The 5,975-nt window shown below is 37.3% G+C and overlaps 1 long non-coding RNA gene across 1 annotated transcript; it reads left to right on the top strand.

Annotated features, from left to right (window-relative positions):
• The first annotated feature begins 1,266 nt into the window (after window positions 1-1,266).
• Window positions 1,267-4,992, top strand: LOC308188382. Its single transcript, XR_013945471.1, has 3 exons — window positions 1,267-2,196; window positions 2,932-3,054; window positions 3,559-4,992. It is a non-coding gene; the product is annotated as an uncharacterized lncRNA (long non-coding RNA).
• Window positions 4,993-5,975: the final 983 nt, after the last annotated feature.

Here is a 5,975-nt window from a genome sequence, read left to right as displayed (position 1 = left end):
GTTAGAACTGTGATGTTCTTCCATCACAGTTTTGCTGAGGAATAAATATAGCTCTTGCATTAACTAAGTGTTCATTTACAGCATATCAGAGCATGTAAGATACTTGGAGAGTAAAGTTGTTAAAATGTGTTTTTTACTGACTCATTGAACAATAGTAGAGAACATATCACACCTCTTACAGACAGCACAATTAATTGAAGTCCACTTTTAAACAGAATTGGCAAGATTCTGGTATCAGATGCAAAATCAAAACAGGGTTTCAATGCAATTCCTTCAAAATTATATTAACTGAGAATAAAATTCATTTTATTATAGTCAGAGAACATTTTTCCCTGACTGGCTAGTAGCAAATGTTTCCAGTATCAACAAAGCTATTATAGACCATTTTTAGTTTTTGAGCAGATTTCTGAGTTCTGTATAACTTGTTGCAGATTATATTTTGTGATTATTTGAGTTCTGGACTGCTCACCAAAATTGATTATCCTGAGAAAACTGAAGTGAGTGAGAGCATTTTGGTGGTTCTGGATCAAACCATAAACATTTCAGCTGACCGCTGCCACTGTACATGTAGGAGATGCTGATTCCTATTTTAACTACAAGACCAAATTCTGTGTTTTCTGTGATTGATTTTGCCACAAAGTTAGCAAAATCTATACTACATTTTCTTTGCTCTATTGCTATCTGCCATCTGTTGGGTAGCACTCCAGAATGTATTGATGTTTAAAATAAAATAGAAAACCCCTCTTTCAGCACTTCCTGCTGTTTCTAATTTCTCAGCTGTGTAAGGACAGGTAAAAAAACAATCATAGCAAACATATTTTTATTTTTGCTTAGTTCATGGAATACTTCAAAATTTATTATTATTATTATTATTATTATTATTATTATTATTATTATTATTATTATTATTATTATCCCAATGAAATTATGAGCCTTTTGGTGTCAGGATGGTAAGTATACAAAAAATACACACAAATTTATTGGACTCCATATACCATTTCAGTTTCAGGTTTGTCTCAAAGAAGAGCTGACCAAGAACAGAATTCAAAATGTCAGCAAGCTGTTTCAAAGGCTGACAAAAAAACACTGAGGATAGTATTCTTTAAGCCTTGCTTATCAGACATTTCAAAGGTTTTTCTGGGATTCATAGAAGTGCCCAAACTCCTTGAAAAACGAAGCACAACCAGAAACAGATTTTTCCTTGATAGCTCAGCAGACTAAGCATTAACCCAAAAATAGCCTGGAGAAAAGAAAGCTCAGGTGAAGAATCACATTGGTGTATAGAAATATCTGATGGGAAGGAATGAAGAGGAGACAGACAGATTCTCTGCCATAGTGACCAGTAATAGGACAAGAAGCAATAGGCATAAATTAAAAATCATGAAATTAAATATGAACATAAGAAAGCATGTTTTTACCATGAGTGTGATCAAATACTGAAACAGGCTGCCCAGAAGGGATGTATAATCTCATCCATGGACATATTCAAAAGCCACCTGGACATGGTCCTAGGCAACATGTTATGGGTGACCCTGCTTGAGCAGCGGGGTTAGACTGGAAGATCTCAAGAGATCCCTTCCAACCATAATGATTCTGTGTATAGTAGCTGCTCTTTGAGTAGATGCTCTTATTAAAGTTATGGCATATATTGCGATGCAGAAAAGAATCCTCTTTCAATATAAGTCCTAACTTTTCTTCAGGGTTTTGGAATACAAGATGGGACAATTGTGTGGAAGACAGAGTCAAAATGGTCTAGCATTTCATCATGGGTCTCAGTCCTCAATGTAACAACATTTCATTTAATTAGGGACATGTTGGGAAAAAAAAAAGAAAAAAAAAAAAAGACTGAAACCAAGGACTCTGAATTTCTGGCAAATTCCTCAGCTGTCCAGAGCTCTTTACTAACTTCTGCCCCATCCCCCAAATTAAATCCAAACCAATTTATGTTGACGATGCTTGCCTTTCTGTCCATTAGAAGATTAACCTTTCACTCATTAAGGCCTTGATAGTTTCACAGAAACACCTGATCTGAGATATCAGATCAGGCACTTATCTGGGAGCAGCAGAGAAAACCCACACATCCCAAAGAAGCAGGTAGTGAGGCTACTGAAAAGGGGAGGAGAGGACACCCTCCAACCTCATCTGCTGTTTGGATGTGTTGATGGCTAATCCAGTAAATGGGCTCTGGGCGTAGCTGTGAGTTTGAGCACTAGACCACTTCAGAGACCAAGGGAAATAAAAAGCTTTTCATATACCTTTGAAGTTTTCTGTTAAAAAGCATAAGATTTTAGATAATTCCTGATTTAGGTGACAGCTTAAAGAGATTTTTAAAGGTTCTCATGTTAGACAGAAGTACAACAGAAACAATCAAGCCAGATTCAGATGTCTAACAGCCTTTTGCATGTACAACTAAAGGGCTTGCTCAGAGACCATGGATGTATCAGGGACAAAATTATACTAGGTCTCCCAGCTGAGTCATTGAACCATTGCACAGTGATGAAGAGACTGACGTAAAAGGTGCCAGAAAGTGAAATTCTGTGTTTACGGGATGAAGGATTAGGAACCGTAGAATACTAAAATAGCTAAATTACCATATTTCTGGAGTACTGCTAAGAGGCAAATATTTTTTGAGAGTACGTTTGTGGTTGCCTCCATTGCACTATTAGGATTCATGTTTTCAGGATTTTCTGAGGATAAATAACGGGCCTGTGTCTTAGTGAAAGTGAGGATGGCTTGTGGCTTAGTGAAAGAGATAATTGCTTTTGTGATTATATGATGGTCCTGGCTTTTCTTTTAGTATGCCTTGGAAAAGAGGATTCCAGAGAATTCTTACAGTCCCACTTTCCAAGGGGTTTTGAAACTTGAAGATTTTACTGCAGCTAGAATGCAGTACAAAGTCAGTTTACACAAGCTGCTGTGTGGTTTATCTAGAGAATCCAGACGGCTTCTGGGAACACAGTGTTTACCATATGTTTCATCTCTGCCCTTGGCAGCAAGCTGCAGTAGCCCAAGTGACAGGACCAAAGTGACTTTGGAAACCAGAAACCACACAAGGTACATACATGGCTCATATTTTGCCTTAGAACTTGAGAGCTACAGAAATTAAAATAAATAAATAAATAAGATTCAGAAAGCCACAATAAAGAAAAGGAGAAAGGACTACCTTCCTGGCTGATTCTTTAAGCCATGCAGAGCTCACTTGAGTCAGGACTTGGGTGGAACGGGCACCTTAGGCACCTTGAATGTTTGTAGTCAAGAAGACTATGGCTCATAGAGGTAACCTCAATATAATCATCCTTTGGTTTGATAAAAGCAGAGATAAAACTGCTTAAAATTTACTCAAAGGTATTGAGTGATCTAGGGACTAGATGTAAAAAGGAGTTGAGGTAATCTGACCTACTTTTTCACCTCTTTATGTAATTCATGATGGATGTTTCCCTGGTCTTGCTGATCACTCCAAAAGCTTAGCAAGGAGCTGAACAGCACTATGCTTAAAAGCTTGTAAGCAGTATTAATATATATATATATATATATAAAAATATATATTTCCCCTTCCAGTGTGAAACTATCATCTAGAGAATTCATTCTGCTATCAAGTTTTCCACTATGAATACAATACGGAACAGGCTTTCAGATAGAATTTGGAGTATGATCTGCTCAGATTTACTCTTTTGGCTGACTGTGTCTACACAAATATAATCCACACGGCAGTGTAATTCTGGCTCTATGGAGTTTCTGAACTACAAATAAAATGAACACTCTTGAAAGTCTCAAAAATGAAAATACCTCCTCCTCTCCCCGCAATATAATTAAAATATCAATAATTTATACTTATTGATAAAACCCAATAGAATTTACATGATTGAGGAAAAACTTGATCTTCACTTTTATACATTCTTATTACTGCATTTTAAACACAGCATGCTGCACTGTAAAATAATTCTCTGCTGGGTGCTTAAAAACTCCTCCTTTGTTTTGCAATTTCATAGTTGCATGGAGTCCCAAGCACTATTTTCAAAGATTAAGGTACCACATCACGAAGACTGTTTCTAATCATCTAAATCCACCATGCCTGGTGATTTCAATTAAAAACATTACATGTTTTAGATGAATTTGAAAATAGAGAAAGAATAAAAGATTAATAGTAATGGGAATTAAAAATCATAGGCAAACACTGGAAAAGGCAAGAAATCTTAGGGCTGGAATTGGAAACATATTTTCCCCAAACTTAAGTAAAGGAAGCATTAACACAACAAACTTAGACATGGTGTGCTGGACATCTCTAGCAGCCAACCCAACTCATGAAGAATCAGATCCTAAAAAACAGAGTAACTGCAGGACACGTGTATTTGCAGGATGACTGCAGTGGAATCTGAATGTGCTTGGCACATCCTGGGGATGAACCCACGCTACAGCAAACAAGATTAAGCAAGTCTGATGTTGCTTCCCACGCAAGCCACCCTTGTAATTGTATATTACTGTCAGGTGGTATGATACAGAGGCTGAACTGTGAGGCTTTTGAGAGGGGGGGTTAGGTAAGGTTAGAAGACAAAATGTTGGTTCTTAGTTTTGTGCAGGACTTGATGTCGTAGAGAATGATAGTTGTTTCTTTTTAGACACAATATTACAACAATATCAGGCTGAGCCTGGAACTTGAAAGCAATTTTGAAAAATCCACTACTACTTACAGGGAAAAAGTAGTTGTAAAAAGCCTAGAAATGAAATAATGGTAGCTACTGAAAGAATAATAAGTCTGACAGTTGTATGAAGAAATACATCACCATATGAGAATAGAAGGAACAATTCCAGGGCACTTCTGAAAGAAGTGCATGAAATATTAAGAAGTATTTAAGAAGCAGGAAAATATGAACTGAGATAGGACAGCTGTATGTGGCCTTGTCTGTGACATTTATGACATTAATGATCAACATTATCAGTGGGATTAAAAAAATGCTCTTTGCCACAGATGCAAGAGGTTAACTGTATTAAATAGCTGCCCCAGACTGGTAGAAACAGTTACAGTGAGAGACAGGGGCAGGATGCTCTGGGAAGCCAACAGCCAATGTCAAAGAGGGCTTCCATTGCAGACCAGTCATTTGAGAGAGAGTCCAAGATAGATACGTGACTTTCTCTAAAGGACTGTAAGATGATGCTATGTCACATTTACTGCCATAGTCCATGGATCTCCAGAATTGTGCTTGAAGTTCATGACTGTTATATTGTATTCTTTCTAAACTGGAAACATTTAAACATTTGCTTAAAAAAAATAGTGTGTTAAGAGTGCTGGCAGAGCCAAATAAAATTCCAGAGGAGCTCTTTGTAAGCAACTCAGAGTGTCTCATTAAATTCCTCAGTCTCCTCACTGAAATGCCCCTGGCCTCAGGAAGTATAGAGTAACATTTTTCTTCTGACATGCCATTACTTTTGATCATCATTCTGAGTGGTGCTTCCTCAAATGCTGTTATGCATCCATGTCTGTCAGCAATCATTTCTTCTGTCTTGTCTGTAATTGAATTCTCTGGTGCCAGGAGCAAGTTTATGTTGTTTGAATAACTGGCTTTGCGCAGTTATCTGGATCCTTCACTTCTGCTCCTCTAAGTTCCTGAACAGCAGTGGTCCTTCACTGGGTTAGACTGTGGCTGAGGACAGCCAAATGGAAATGAAAGTAAAATTTCCTGTTCCAAGATACTTCTCAATATGGCACACCCCAGGCCATCATGAAACAGAGGGCTTTCGATCAGCCATTATGACTTAAGATTGCTGCATGGAAACGTGCTAACAGACTGATTTTCAGTATGTCCCTTCATTAGAATTTAAAGATATAAGAAATAAAATCCACATTAGCTTGGCTTCTTTCCATGCTCCATAGATGATCTCAGGCAAACCACTATATTAAGGACTTCTAATTTCAATGTTGTTTTAGAAAGACAATTGTTAAAACAAGGGTTATCAGTGATACATTTTCACTCTTGCTA

Source organism: Anser brachyrhynchus (assembly GCF_964034855.1).
Source record: "Anser brachyrhynchus genome assembly, chromosome: 1".
Classification (NCBI taxonomy): Eukaryota; Metazoa; Chordata; class Aves; order Anseriformes; family Anatidae; genus Anser; species Anser brachyrhynchus.
The sequence above is the reverse complement of the archived record's forward strand: the minus strand, read 5'-3'. Positions and strand labels throughout refer to the sequence as shown.